The sequence below is a fragment of the Octopus bimaculoides genome, chromosome 4, assembly GCF_046866305.1.
Source record: "Octopus bimaculoides isolate indiv1 chromosome 4, ASM4686630v1, whole genome shotgun sequence".
NCBI lineage: Eukaryota > Metazoa > Mollusca > Cephalopoda > Octopoda > Octopodidae > Octopus > Octopus bimaculoides.
Genome location: NC_142931.1, coordinates 28124253 through 28140458, shown reverse-complemented (window position 1 = coordinate 28140458; position 16206 = coordinate 28124253). Strand labels below are relative to the sequence as shown.

Here is a 16206-nt window from a genome sequence, read left to right as displayed (position 1 = left end):
AAATATATTGTTCGTTTGCTTCAATGCGTTTTTGTGTATAAATACTTGCTCTTATATATACATACATGTATATATATATATATATATATATGTATATATATATATATATATATATATATATATATATATATATATATATATATATATATATATATATATATATATATATATATATATATATATATATATATATAGATAGATGGATAGATAGATATGCATATATATGTATGTATATTGTTGTGTCTGGGGAGAGACATTTTCTTTTAGTGCCTTATTATTTAGCACACTCACCAGTTCAGTTTCCATCCAGCCACATCTTTATTTTTTCTAAAAATTTCGGTGCGTCTTTCAACCTTTTCAATAGTCGTTGACTCTGTCCATTCTATGAGCTGCGTTTTTTTTTTTTTTGCTTGTTGTGCACATGTGTGCGCACGCACACACACGAGCGCGCACAAACAAACAAAAGGAACGCAGCTCAGAGAACGGACAGTCAACAACTATTGAAAATGTTGCAAGATGCAACGAAAATTTGAGAAAAAAATAAAGAAGTAAATGTGGAAACTGAACCGGTGAGTGTGTAAAATAATAAGGCACAAAAAGAGAATGACTCTCCCCTGACACAACAAAATATGCTTCATCATATGTGTGTGTGTGTGTGTGTGTGTGTGTGTGTGTGTGTTCGTGCGTGAGTCGTCTAAGAGACCAAAAGTCAGGGAGAAGATGCACGCGTACAACTGTCAGTAGAGTGGGTGTATTATCCGAATTTTATAGTATTAGGTATCCATCACAGCTAGTCTTTCCAATCGGTTTCATGTAAAGAATACAATGGTGTCTTAGGTAACAATCCAATACATATAACTTTACGCTCATCATAAAGAGCCGATATGAGAGGGAATACGGCCATATTCCATTCCATATCAGCTATCCCTCATGAGTGTAGAGTTATATATATGGATTACCTAACACTCCATTATATTCTTTTGGAAAAATGGCACTAATTCCAATTTTTCACCATTCATTTTCAAGTGTGTAAAATAAAGAAATCAATAATTGATGTTTCTATATTATATATGAAAATAAAGAATAAACAATTCAGCAGCTATTGGACAACAAGTTGTATCAAATTAAGGTTTTAACATGAAGATACATATTGCCAAAATTCATTAATAGAAATCCGAAAAAACTTTTGACTCAACCTAGCATGTGTTTACAGATGCCTGAAAGTATGTAGTATGTGTATTTATACATACATGCTTCTATGTATACTTGTATATGTGGTATAGAAAATATTGTTATACTCAGCTCTTTACTGTATTATATTTAAAAAATTATAGTTTGTTATTAGATCTGTATGCTGGTTTTAAAAAATACATTTCCAATATAATTCAGCATTTCAAAATCGTTCAAAATCGTTTTGTTTTTACTTCCTAGACGAAATAAGCTAAGCACAGTTGTTATAACAATTTTATTCTAAACAAGAATCATAGGAATGATGCATGTGTTTTGCATCGCTTTTTGTTCAAATATTTTGTCTATCGATATTGGATTCGTTTCAGCAGTCAGGAAGTTGATTGGTCATTGTATCAAGTGTTAGGTCTGAAGATTTAACAACATGCAGTAATGCTAAACAGCTATGTATATACGCATGTATGAATGTATGTATGTATGTAGGTACGTAGGTAGGTAGGTAGGTAGGTAGGTAGGTAGGTAGGTAGGTAGGTAGGTAGGTAGGTAGGTAGGTAGGTATGCACACGTGCATATTTTCATGTATGTACGTATGTATTTATGGATGGATAGACAGATGAATGGATGAATTGTGTAGAAAACCTTACTATCCTTGAGTTTTAACAGATCGAGAAAACCTATAATCAAAATTATTCTAGCTAAGACCAGCCTGTCAATTTGGGATAGTTCTCCTATATTATTAGCGGTTCTTTGTCCTTGAGAAATTTTGTGAAAATATTACTATTGTTCACATCAATAAGGTTTTTAACCATGTTTAACATGCAAATCTCAGATAAAATTGCCTGCCAACATTCCCAATCATCTCTCACCTTTTAAATCACTCGCCTCCTCTCAGAACATCCCATTACATTGCAATATGTGTTGATGAAATTCTATCAGAAACACGCTTTATCAACTGTCATACACCTAAAGTTTCAATGTTGCCCCTCACACTCTACTTTCAATGACCTACTTTCCATCATTCCTAACAGTGTCCACTACAACACAACTAATACCAGCCGTTATTCCTCCCGAATTCTCCACTTTCAAGCATCGTCAATATGTAGCTTAGACGTTTCACATCAAATCTACAATGACTTCATGAGTAGAGAACTCAAGAAGGTCATGACTCATCTATTTGCTTCATCAGTTCAGAAACACGATGACTACAAATATATGACTTTGTGTGTGTGTGGGTGTGCGCGCATATATATGTGCATATATATAAATACATATATATACATATATATCATCAACATCATCATCATTATCCTTTAACGTCCGCTTTCAATGCTGGCATGGGTTGGACGATTTGACTGAGGACTGGCGAGCCAGATGGCTGCACCAGGCTCCAGTCTGATCTGGCAGAGTTTCTACTGCTGGATACCCTTCCCAATGCCAACCAATCCGAGAGTGTAGTGGATGCTTTTACGTGCCACCGGTACTAGGGCCAGTCATGTGGTACTGGCGACGGCCACAATCAAATGGTGTCTTTTGTGTACCACCTGCACATGAGCCAATCCAGCGGCACTGGCAACGACCTCGCACGAGTGTTGTTTTTCACGTGCCACCGGCACAAGTACCAGTAAGGTGATGCTGGTAACGCATACGCTCGAGTGGTGCTTTTTATGTGCCGCCGGCACGGGAGCCAGTGAGCAGCCCTGGCAACGATCACGCTCGGCTGGTGCTTTTAATGTTCCACTGGCACGGGTGCCAGTCAGGCGGTGATGTCATCGGCCACGTCAGTGAATTTGATTTTGATTGTGATTGCACTTGCCTCAACAGGTCTTCGCAAGTAACGCATTAGTAAGCTGATTACACCGCTGGCATAGACCACGGGTTATGTTCTCACTTGTCTTGCTGGTCTTCTCAAGCACAGCATATTTCCAAAGGTCTCGGTCACTAGTCATTGCCTTGGTGAGGCCCACTGTTTGAAGGGCATGATTCACCACCTCATTCCAGGTCTTCCTGGGTCTACCTTTTCCACAGATTCCCTCAACTGCTAGGGTGCGACACTTTTTCACACAGCTGTCCTCATCTATTCGCACCACATGTCCATACCAGCGCAGTCGTCTCTCTTGCACGCCACATCTGATGCTTCTTATGTCCAACTTTTCTCTCAAGGCGCTCTCACTCTGTTATGTATGCACACTGACATTACACATTCAGCGGAGCATACTCGCTTCATTCCTTGCAAGCTTACACATGTCCTCAGCAGTCACGGCCCATGTTTCACTGCCATGTAGCATGGCTGTTCGTACACATGCATCCTACAGTCTACCTTGTACTCTGAACGAGAAGCCCTTTGTCATCAGTAGAGGTAGGAGCTCTCTGAACTTTGCCCAGGCTATTCTTATTCTAGCAGCTACACTTTCAGAGCATCCACCCCAACTAATGACTTGGTCACCTAGGTAACGGAAGCTGTCAACTACTTCTAGCTTTTCTCCCTGGAATGTGACAGAAGTTGTTCTCTGCACATTTCCAGTGTTTATTGCCCCTGAGCATCTGCCACATACAAAAACTATCTTGCTAGTTAGCCTTCCTTTGATATAGCTGCACCTCTTATGTGTCCATAGCTTACAGTGGGCATACACACACACACACACACACAAACACACACACACACATATATATATTTGTATATATATGTATGTATATATATATGTCTGTGTATATGTGCATATATATACATACATACACACACACACACACACATATATATATATATATATATATATATATATATATATATATGCACATAGGTACAATAAACACTACTATGTAAAGATAAAGAAAATAGACTCCATCAAGAAGTAATTGGTAACTTTTGTTATCTAGGTGACCAAGTCAGCAGTGGAAGGAATGGTCCGAGAGTGTAGCTATTAGAATAAGAATAGGCTGGACAAAGTTCAGAGACCTTCTACCTCTGTTGGTACAAAGGGCCTCTCCCTCAGAATGAAAGGCAGATTGTTGCCTTTGTGCAAACAGCCATGCTCCACGGCAGTGAAAAGTGGACTGTAACCGCAGATATGCAAAGGCTTCGAAGAAATGAAGCTAGTATGCTTCGCTGGATGTGCAATGTCAGTGTGCATGAGCGACAGAGTGTAAGTGTTTTAAAAGAAAAATTGGGTTTAAGAAGCATCAGATGTGGCGTGCAAGAGAAACGAATGTGTTGGTATAGTCATGTGATGCATATGGACGAGAAAAGCTGTATAAAGAAGTGCCGATCTCTAACTGTAGTGAGAACCTATGGAAGAAGTAGACCCAGGAAGATATAGGATGAGGTGATGACGTATGATCTTCGAATGTTAGGCCTCACGGAGGTGATGACTAGTAACAGACTTTTGGCGATATGCTGTGCTTCAGAAGATCCGTCAAACCAAGTGAAGTCGTAGTCGTGGCTGTTACTAGTGTCATGTAAATGGAATCTGTGCCGGTGGCACGTAAAAGGCACCCACTACACTCTCGGAGTGGTTGGCGTTAGGAAGGTATCCAGCCAAAGACGCCATGCCAAAGCAGACTGGAACCTGGTGCAGCCCTCTGGCTTACCAGTTCCAATCAAACCGTCTAACCCAACATGGAAAGCGGACGTTAAATGATGATGATGATGATGATGATGACGATGATGATGAGGAGGACGAGGGGGGGGGGGGGGGCGATACACACACATGTATATATCAAGGAAATATTCCCTTAAATACAAACAGCACACTACTAGAACCATCACAGTCACTCTAAAGCTAAACATCACTACCGCTGGAGATCTCTATTGTCGCTATACATTTTCAGCATAACCAAAGCTGCATCACAAAGACTGGTATTGCGGTCCAAAACCAGAAAATACATCAGCTACTAACCTTCTATAAAGCTCTAGTGAGTCCCACAATGGAATACTGTTCCCGCACATGGCTGGGTACTGCTGTTACACACAGTGAATATCATAGTGCATCCCCCATAATGTCATCCAACTGATTTGGTTACTAGTGCACTCCTGCCTCTGACCCACAGATGTGTTGTCTTATTTCTATGCCTTCTTTTTATACCACTTCTACAGTGTCTTTGATGTAGGCTACTCTTCTCATACTACATTCACTTAGACATCACCAGTACTCTCATCTCTTATTGAATATACTGAATGTGCACTCCCAACACTTTTATTAATCATTTTGCACAAACGTTTTTCCTCCACAATATCATACCCTGACATTCACTCTCAGTACATGTCTTTCTAGCGGCTGTCATCTTGTAAATATTGAAGAAGAACATTAACCACATTGATCCAGTGCTGATTTAGGCTTGATGACTACCTAAGTTATAAAAATCTTGAAGGCTCTTTGTTTAAAAATTACTCGACAAGTTTTTACATAAACTGAAAGCATACATTTTAATTATTTTGCAACCTCTGCAGATTTCAAAGCTTAAAATCATGATTATTCTTCCCTAATACCTAAATCTGGCATTGTTCACAACTCTTTCCTCTGGATCAAGTCAATAAAATATAGGATTACTTTATCCAGTCTGTTTGTTTCTTTCCTAAGATGATGGGGGTATGATTTGAGTGAGATTTAGCCACTTTTGTGCGCAGATCAAGTTCCACATAGCAACTCACTCACCGGTTCATATCAAGCATCAGTCTGTAGTGACAGTGTACTATTAATCACTTGATTTTTGCATTATTATTTTGTGATTAATATACATTTTTATTATTAATATTTGTGCTTTTGGAAGACAAATATCAACCAATTTTCTACCCAATTTTATTTTGTATCTTACAATATCAGCTCTTAAAATGACTTCTTGGTCAGTCAACAAGAAAGTGTGATATTTGTGTATCTAATCTAAGAGCTGAGCTACTAATTTCATATTTACATCTGAATTTGTAAATTACATTAGTCATCTAAAATTTATTGTGTAGCTTTAAAACTTATTGTTTCTCAGTGATAAGAAGATTTTTAATTTTCGAGCTTTTTTGCAATATATTATTAATGCTAGTTTATGATTGGATGTAATGTATGTAATTTTTTGTTTCAATGAGTATTTTTTTTTTATAACAAGATTATCTATTCTAGAGCTAGAGCCAATTTGGTTCATGTAATATACTTTTATATGGTTTGTTTTTACTGGTATTATAGACATGGTACTTAATGTGTTAAATTTCTTTCTCTGCAGTATTATATAATTTGGTTGATTATATTAGCCAGATATTTTATTTTGACAAACATTTGTTTTATTCTATTAATTTCTGTTTGAAGTACTTATAGTGTAGAAGAGAATGTCAATATACTTCTAGCAGGAAACTGTCACTGCTGTTTTATACTTATATGTACAGTCACTATTTCCATAAATTTATAATTTTTTGGTAGTATTTTAATATATATTGCTGCAAAACATATCTGTGAGATTTAGAAGTCTGCTTTCCAACCATGTAGCAATAGGTTCAATCCCACTACGAGGCACCTTATACAATTCACATCTATCATACCCTTCATTTAGTGAAATTTGGTAGATGTAAACTGTATGGAATCCACTTTCTCATACACGGTAGCCCTAATTTGGTACCCAGTTTAGAATTAGCACCTGACCCTTTGGTGCCTATTGTGTAATGTATGTTGTTTTCTGTTTTAATGAGTATATTTATTTGTAAAATTATCAGTTCTAGAGCTAAAGTGATTCTAGCTCATGTAAAATACATTTGTGTTGTTTACTTGTTTTTACTGAATATCATCACATTGTCATTATTGTATTCAAAATATTAAATTTTTTTCTCTGCATTGTTATATTATAATATTGTGTAACTTGGTTCCAGGCTGAAAACAACTTCTTATCCTCTGACCATTAGTATTGGAGGCCATATAAAATGGAGCAGGTTAGATCATTGTTTTCAGTAAAAAATAATTTGGGGAATAACCAAAAATGGATGACTAAGGAGACCCTTACTCCAAATCTTGATAGTAAGTGTGAAGTTTCCTACTATCTTATGTACTGTTTTTGTCATCACTCTTCTAATCTTTCTTCATAAAGTGTATCACTAATCATAAAGTGTATTACTAATCACAAAGTGTATTTACTGATCATAAAGTGATATCAGATCTTATTCGCTCCTTCATAATGATGGGTCTTGTCAAAAATCATCATTCAATAGATATTCTGAAACTTTAATTTATGATCCAGCAGTAATTTTTACATACTAACTTCCTAAACTGTGTTTCTTAGATTCAGTACCAAATTTGGGTTATCAATATTTTATTGTGGGTTCCAAAAAAGTTTTGTAAGTAAATTTTTGTTTTGAAAGTACAAAAGTTTTCAAGCAGTGTTACTGCTGTGTATCACTACTTTTGTTTTGAATGATCTACATATATGATTAAGCACTAAATATATATATTTACAATTCTTTTTTTCCCCAAAATAATGAACAGAAAATTGCAGCCAAATAGTCACCAAACTGTGAACAATGAGAATAGTTATAGAAAAGTTTGACATTTCTTATCTTTATTTCTATTTTTCAATGTTTAAACTATATACTACTATTACTACTACTACTACTACTACTACTACTACTACTACTACTACTATTACTACTACTACTACTACTACTACTACTACTACTACTACTACTACCACTACTACTACTACTTTATTTATTTATTCCTTTATGCTTTACAGGCCTAAGTGATTGCTTTCTGTAATTATATATATTTAAAAGAAATATATCATGAAATGATGAAAAACAACTTCAGTAGGAAGAAAGTGGAAAGTACAGAAGTTTTTTTACTGTAATGCAGGCATCGATGGCGTCTGTGGCTCTAATATATATATGAATATATATATACATATATATATATATATATATATATATATATATATATATATATATATATATATATATATATATATATATATATATATATATATGGCTAGCTTTATCTGGTAGTTTCTGTTTCTGACAAGGATTTTGGCTTATTTATGTGATATTAATGTGGCAACCTTGCATCAGCCTTCTTTCTGATATTAAAGATGAAACTGAATTAGCAAGAAAAGGGCATCTACAGAGCCTGCATAGAACATTGCAACAAAAGTCTACTAAGTTATGAACCCAGTCATTTTCTAATTAATTTTACTAAATCATGGCATAAAATAATCTTTATATAATATTAAAGAATTCTATAGTGCCATTTTATGATAGTAAATGCAATTTTATTGCAGCAAGTGAAGCTATTAAATGGTAAGTAATAGGCTATGGTACAGATATATTTACAACATTTAAATCGTTTCCATGAGGCTTATCAAGATCTATCTTCATAAAATAAATGACCTCAAAAAATAAATGAATTAAATCACAATAATTATAAAATTAATTGGCTGTTTTCACTTGCATATTCAGTTTTCAAGCAATAAAATCTATTTTCAATATTTAGTAGAGTTATGAATGAAACCAGGTTAATTCAGTCACCATTTCCCCATTCTTTAGGTACTAAATCAGTGTTTCTTCTTTAATTAAAGATCAAATCACTTTTCACTATATTTACTCGTATATTAAATAGTCTACATTTTTTTAATCTGTAGAAAAGAGAATAAATATCTTTTATTACTTTTTGTCCAATTTCTGGGTTTCTATCCTGAATTCATAACCTAATTTGGGGCACCATTCTGAAATATTAAGAACCACTGATCACAAGTGTTTTAATAAAATAGAAGTCAGTTTCACTAATTATCTATAAAAATTTATAGAATAGTTTTTTACTAATGAAAACCTTAAAACAGGGTATATTAGATAATTTTATACATCTATATATTATGATGTTATATATATAATTTATATAGAAATGTGGTTGTCAGAGAATACATTGGTGGTAAAGCAGTGAATTATTCTAATAATAACACCTGTTTTTAAGTGTTTCTTTTTCTATAGAATGAAATGATAAAAGGAAACATTAAAAATCTAAATAAATATCAATATAAATAAATTGACCAACTGAGAAATTAGAAATTATGGCTTCTAATTGACTGACAATAATGATCACAGAATAAAAAATGAAATGAAACATATTAACATCATATTTGATCACTCCGTATTATTTTGTTGACAATTTATCACATTTTCACAAACATACAAACATACATACACTCACAAACACATTAACACACATATAAGCATATATGCACATACCCAAACCACACATAAGCATATATATACATATCCATACCACCAAACACAAATGCACATACACCCACTAACTCATAAACACACACACAAAATGAAATTAAACAAAAGGAAGAGATAGGATGAAATGAAAAGAAAAGAGAATCAAGAAATATATAAATATTTAATTGTGAAATTAAAATAATTTTAGCTTTCTTTCTCTTTCACTTTTACTAAACAAATTATTGTAGGAACTCTCTTGTGAGAGACAATGATCTTATTTCGAAATATGTCTCTATCTTTTGAAACTATTCTTGTTATTAAATACATTTTATAGCTCTTGGATATGGATCTCAAGAGAAGTTCTTCAGATATGACTTAATAGCCTCATTAGAAAATAAGAAATAAAAAATGGGTACATATTTAAACCAAATGTAAATGTAGGTACAAAGAACGCATAGAAAAGAATAAAAAATAAAGGCCCAGGTTCAATTCTTGATTAACTATCCAAAAATAATTTTTAAAACACCAGAACGAAAACAGGATCATTCTTCCAGCATTTGAAAATTTGAAACGATTTCCAGGAAATAGAAAATTTCATACAAATAAATATTTAAATTTTTCATTTGTATTCAACTTTCCAAATTTTCAATATTTTCATCACTGCAAACCCTTTTATACATATGAATGCGTAGATTCAAGTATATACATGCATGCATACATGCATACATACATAAGCTGCAACTTCAAGCAACAAGTCACATACTTGGCATTGGAGACTATTTATCAAAAATACAATGAATACTGTCTCCAACCTTAAAGCCACAACTGTCAACCTTGTTAAGTAACTGATTAATCTTCAGATGAATTAACTGAAGGAGGCTTTTATACAAGACTGTAGTGATTTTTGACTGAAACTTGAATTTACCATGCAGAGAGTTACTACAAACAACATGGCTGGACACAACATCAACAACACAACTGAAGAACAACAGCTCAACAGGTAAACAGATTCTTTCAAGCTGTAGTTATAGAAGGCACCATAACTACAAGACTCATCTACCATTTAGGTACATATGAGCATGTCTAAACATGCAACTATATGCTTGAGTATACATACATATAACAAAACACACAAATCTGCACATATACATACATACATACATACATACATACAGACAAAAATACCCTGTTGATATTGTTGAAATTCCAATGAAAGAGCCTTGGATCTAGGTTAGAAAACAGCAGCTCTTTCTCTATTGGCCAGAAATTTTGAAATAAAACTGAATAATGACATACATACATACATCACGTTCGAATGGTGCTTTTTACGTGCCACCGGCATGGAAGCTAGTCAGCTGCTCTGGCAGTGACCATGCTCGGATGATGCTCTTAGCGCTCCAACGGCACGGGTACCAGTCATTGAATTTGTGAATTTGATTTGATTTTGATTTCACTTGCAACAACAGGTCTTTGCAAGCAGAGTTTAGTGTCCAATGAAGGAAAGGTACGCTTAAGTGGGCCACAGGTTATAGTTTCACTTGGCTTTCCGGGTCTTCTGAGGCACTGCATATTTCCAAAGGTCTCAGTCACTAGTCATTGCCTCAATGAGGCTTAATGTTTGAAGGTCGTGCAACAATCTTTAGTGCTACAGCCTAATGAAAATTTAGCAATTGTATTGTATTCTTATTGCTTACATGAAAATATTACCTGTTTGTAGCTTCATTTGCTGTGACTATTTAGATATACAAATCTTTGCTAAGGATATCGTAGAGAGCTAGCTTCTGGATATGAACTATTTACCCTTTGGTTAGTAAATCAACTCCATCAATTGTGACTTTATGAAAACATCTAATAATCTTAAACTATCAACATTTATCATTGTGTTTTAAGATCTCTCGAGTAGTTTCCTAAAAAGATAAGAATAAAGATTGCTGTCAACCAATTCAGTCAACCCAGAATAAGTATAATTATCTTGTAAATAAATGCCTGGGGATGATAAATTATAATGTTGGGAAACTTGATGTGCAGGCAATCAGAATGTATGGTTCATGACAGAAAGTGAATAACGTTGAATGGTATGGATTCAATAGCAATTGGAAATTCCCTTCTCAAAGCTTTCTGAAAAGATACTTGAGATTAGAATCAATAAATAAATAAAGAAATATCTAAATTGTTATTTCCAAGAATACTGGAAGAAACGTGTTTAGAAACAAAACTTGGTAATGCAACAGAAGCATAGGAAGGCATAATAAAGAATATATGAATATATATTCTTGCTGTTTTTGTTTAGTTTTTAAGTCTAAAGATACAGAAAATACAGAAATGTGATAAAAAGAATTTCTTATGTGCCAAATAGAAGCAGGCATAACTGTAGGATGAAAAATTTCGTCTTCTAACCAGATTCCATTCTATTGCATGATTCCTCAGAAAGTGTCTTTTACACTAGTCCAAGGTTCACCTAGTATCATTGAAGTAAGATTTAGCACATGCAATTGGAGGAAGACCATCTCATATATATGTGTGCATAAGTGTGCATGTATGTGTATGTGTGTGTGCATGTGTGTGTGTGAGTGTGTGTGTGAGTGTGTGTTTATAGATGACAGACAGATATTCTCCATGTAGAATACACTTCGCCATGCTCAAGAGATTTAAACTTGAGCAAGTAGTGGAGTAAATGTAATGACAAGCATGTTAGGCAAGTCAATATACAAAAAAAAATCAAATACATTTAATACAAAACATGTACACATGTTTACATATGAAAAGGGCCAACTCAGACAAAATAGAAATGATATCAGGAATTAAAGAGGTTGAATAAGATTTATACTGAGTATATATAGCTGGTGCATTAGCTATTTGAGAACAAAACTTTTAAGAACCACGTTGTCCAATCTTTAACTAAGTATCCATACTTTTTTTCAGCCCCAACACTGAAGCTTCAAATCTAATACAGACAATGAAAAGGCATGCAATTCTTGTCACTTTACCCACCAACTAATGATTCTGTGATTGCAGTTTTCTTAAAGGTTGTCAACTCCTTCGTGTTTAAGATCAGAAAAGAGCTCCTGGCCTTTGGCAGGAATGTGTCTTCTGTGCCCAAAAGTTAAAAAAACATTCTTGATGGTCAGACAATGTTAGAAACGTTGAGCTTATTCAGCAAGTCCAGGGCATCATCAATGAGAATCTCAGCAAGTCAATCAGGGTCATAACCAATCATCGTAATGTGTTGGAACCAATGATTAGATGTGTGATGCATGAAGGCATCTGGTACAAATCCTAAATTAATTGTTTACTATGAAGATTTTTAACTCATTCTCAAAAGAGCATAACAATCTTTCTGTAATTTGATTCAAATAACAAGACCCAAGAGAACTGTGTGATCCTGTTGAAACACTAGCTGAACAAATTCAAGCCCTGTGAAGAGCCAAACAGTCTCTGGTTCTTTTCAGAGGAGAGCTTTATCCAAAATCAAAATGTGAACAGGACAAATGTAAGATGGCTCTGTGCCAGCCATTGAAATTCCCACTCTTATGCATACCAGGTTCCCATTGTTTGTAATGAGATTGAGATGGGATTCATAAGTTCTTAGGATCAATGTCAAAGCCTACATCAGAATAATGGAGATGGTTGTCAGACCCTGGATTGAGAGAATTGCTTGGGGGAAGTCATATGTGTTCCAGCAAGACTCTGCCCCCTCTATCACAGCCTGCATGATCTAAGAGTGGATAACCAAAATTCTTCATGATTATGTTACCCCTAACATTTTGCCCTTCCCTTAACTTTCCTGATTTAACTGCTTGGAGAACTATATCCAGACCATTGTTGAGGGGTGACCAACAAGCAAGCCCACAATACTGTGGATTTTTCGAGGTCTGCTATTGGGGACATTATGGTTAACATGAATAAAGATTATCTGATCAACACATTTAAGTGTTTCAGAAGCTGTACTGAGACAACAGCTGATGTGGATAGTAGTTTAATTGAATAGCCTTTTGCTATGTGTATGTAAAATTATGTTCATCAAATATTTTAAAATATATTGGTTTTTAAAATTTTGTTCTCAAGTTCACTTCCCAACCTCTTGGTTCTGGGTTCAGTCCTATTGCATGGTACCTTGGGCAAGTGTCTTCAACTATAGCCTCAGGCCAACCAAAACCTTGTGAGTGGATTTGGTAGATGGAAACTGAAAGAAGCCTGTCATGTGTGTGTGTGTGTGTGTATGTGTGTGTGTGCATGTGTGTGTGTATCTGTGTGTGTGTCTTTGTGAATGTGAATATCCTTCCACCACTGATTGATAACAGGTGTTGGTGTGTTTACCTCCCTATAACTTAGCAGTTTGATAAAAGAGATTAATAGAATAAGTAACAGGCTTAAAAAGAAAAATTACTGGGGTCGATTCATTTTACCAAAACTTCTTCAAGGTGGTGCCCCAGCATGGCCACAGTCTAATGACTGAAACGAGTGAAAGATAAAAGATGATGTACAGGTGATGCATCATATATATATATATATATATATATATATATATATATATATATATATATATATATATAAGTTTATTACAAAATATATTTTGCTAGACAGTATTTGCTTCTAAACATTTCATGAAATTAACTCTTGACAAAATCTACATCAGCTGGAAAAGTGACCACTGTGCAGTTTGAAATCTTTCCATACAATTCACAATTTTGCAGCTAAATTAATTGTTTGCTATAAAGTTTTTTAACTCATTCTCAAAAGAGTATAAACATTTCTTTTGTAATTTAATATGAGTCTGTTGAGAACATCTAATGAGAACACACAATTCTGTTTACAGCAGCATCACTTTTATGCATTGTATTACTAAACATATTATGAGCCAATGACAAAGTCACTATATGTATGGGTGGCCCACGGTATTTAGTACTGATATGAGGCTAAACACGTCAACTCTATACATTATTGTTATTGGTTACTTGTATCTTTTCTTTCCCTTTCTTTAAGCAGCCACTCTGAAGTTTAATCAAATGTTATCATTAAATTTTCTTTGATACCATCTTTCAGGCTTTTGTTTATACTTTGAAAATAAAAATAAATGAATAAATAAAGAAAAAATACCAACTGATGTCATCTGATCTCTAGTTTAAAAAAAAAATGTTGAAATATGACTTTTCATTTTTATAATAACACTATCCTATTTTCTGCTCTATTGCTCTAATTCTCATACAGATCACTAAATATTAAAACATACTTTAGCTCTGGTATTTTTCTTTTCAGATATTTATTCAGTATTTCTGCATAAATAAGTTGCCTCCAGGAGAGAAAATTTCATTTTCTTAGGTATTTTGTGATTCTTATATATTAAATAAAACTAGAATATACACTTAGCAGACCAGATCATCTGTTTTATTTTTATTTATTTATTTTTTTTTCTGTCATATCTTTAACTAGAACATTGAACTATGAAGAAACTTCTGCTAAGAAAATAAAAAAATACAATTTCTAACCTGAATGAACCTCATTTGTAATAAGAAATCATTTTTTGCCCAAAATACAACAAAAAGCAAGTTTCTAGCCTTATTATACATCAAAACAACAAACATATTTAACTGAAATAAATTGAAGCTTTCAAAATCTTGACAAGAAAAATCCGATTCTATATGATTTGCAAGAATATCAAGAAATGTTTGCTGAAAAGGCTTTTATTCTGCTCTTTAAATCATCTCATTTTCTCTATTTTGAAATAATGTCCATAGCTTTTTAGTCTGAAGAACAGACTATGCCTCCTTCATATTTCACTGTCTCTTCACACATGCACGAATTAACTTTCACTATTTCTTCGTAGGACATACATCCTGCCATTGGAACCAATAAACTTCGATTCATCACTAAAATGAACCTGCGACCACTGATCTTCTGTCCAACTGACATGTTTGAGAGCAAAACAAAGACAGGCTCTTTGATTCTTCTTGGAGATCAGAGATTTCTTTACTGGTGCCTGAGCAAGCAACCCAGAACCTCTTAACCTCCCAAAAACTGTTTTTGCATGATATGTTGATATCGGAAGTGGAGCTAAACTCTTAAACCTATCCTTCAGTGACATTCTAACCATAATGCGATCCAGTCTTGGAGTTTTTCGAGGTTTGCCGGTTTTAGGTTTAGCATCTGTTGATCCTGATGACTTAAAACGAGTTACAATTCATTGTACAACACTTCTAGACCTTCCTACAGTAGTTGCTTATATTATGGCTGCTACTGTATGTATGTTTGAATATATATATATATATATTTAAACAAAGAGAAATTACCTATTAACAGGCAGTTTCTACACACTAAGAGACAGTCAAAATGACTGAAAACCACAAAAGTTAAGCATTTTCAAAAGGAATGAAAACATAAAAAATAAAAAATAAAAACTTTTACCTTGTTTTTACGATTATACCTATAGGTTTCGAATTTTATAGGTTTCATGACAACAAGGTAAAAGTTTTTAATTTTTCATTCCCTTTGAAATTTCTTAAATTTTGTAGTTTTCAGTCAGTTTGACTGTCTCCTAGCATGTAGAAATTGCCTGCTATAGGTAATTTCTCTTTGTTTAAATGTACACTATTTTATATTGAATAATATGTCGTCTTTTGACTTTTTATACATGCTAAGCCACTGGTAGTGAAATTTTTAAAAATTTGCTACCCTATATATATCTAAGTATATATATATATATATATATATATATATATATATATATATATATATATATATATATATATATATATAAGTATATATATATATATATATATATATATATATATATATATATATATATATATATATATATATATATATATATATATATATATATG

At 33.7% G+C, this 16206-nt stretch overlaps 1 long non-coding RNA gene across 2 annotated transcripts; it reads left to right on the top strand.

Annotated features, from left to right (window-relative positions):
• The first annotated feature begins 413 nt into the window (after nt 1–413).
• On the top strand, nt 414–15548 carry LOC106870309 (uncharacterized). 2 transcript variants are annotated; one of them, XR_016241311.1, is made up of 4 exons: nt 414–569; nt 7031–7175; nt 14624–14686; nt 15192–15548. It is a non-coding gene; the product is annotated as an uncharacterized LOC106870309 (long non-coding RNA). The 2 variants fall into 2 exon arrangements; XR_016241312.1 differs by lacking the exon at nt 14624–14686.
• Nucleotides 15549–16206: the final 658 nt, after the last annotated feature.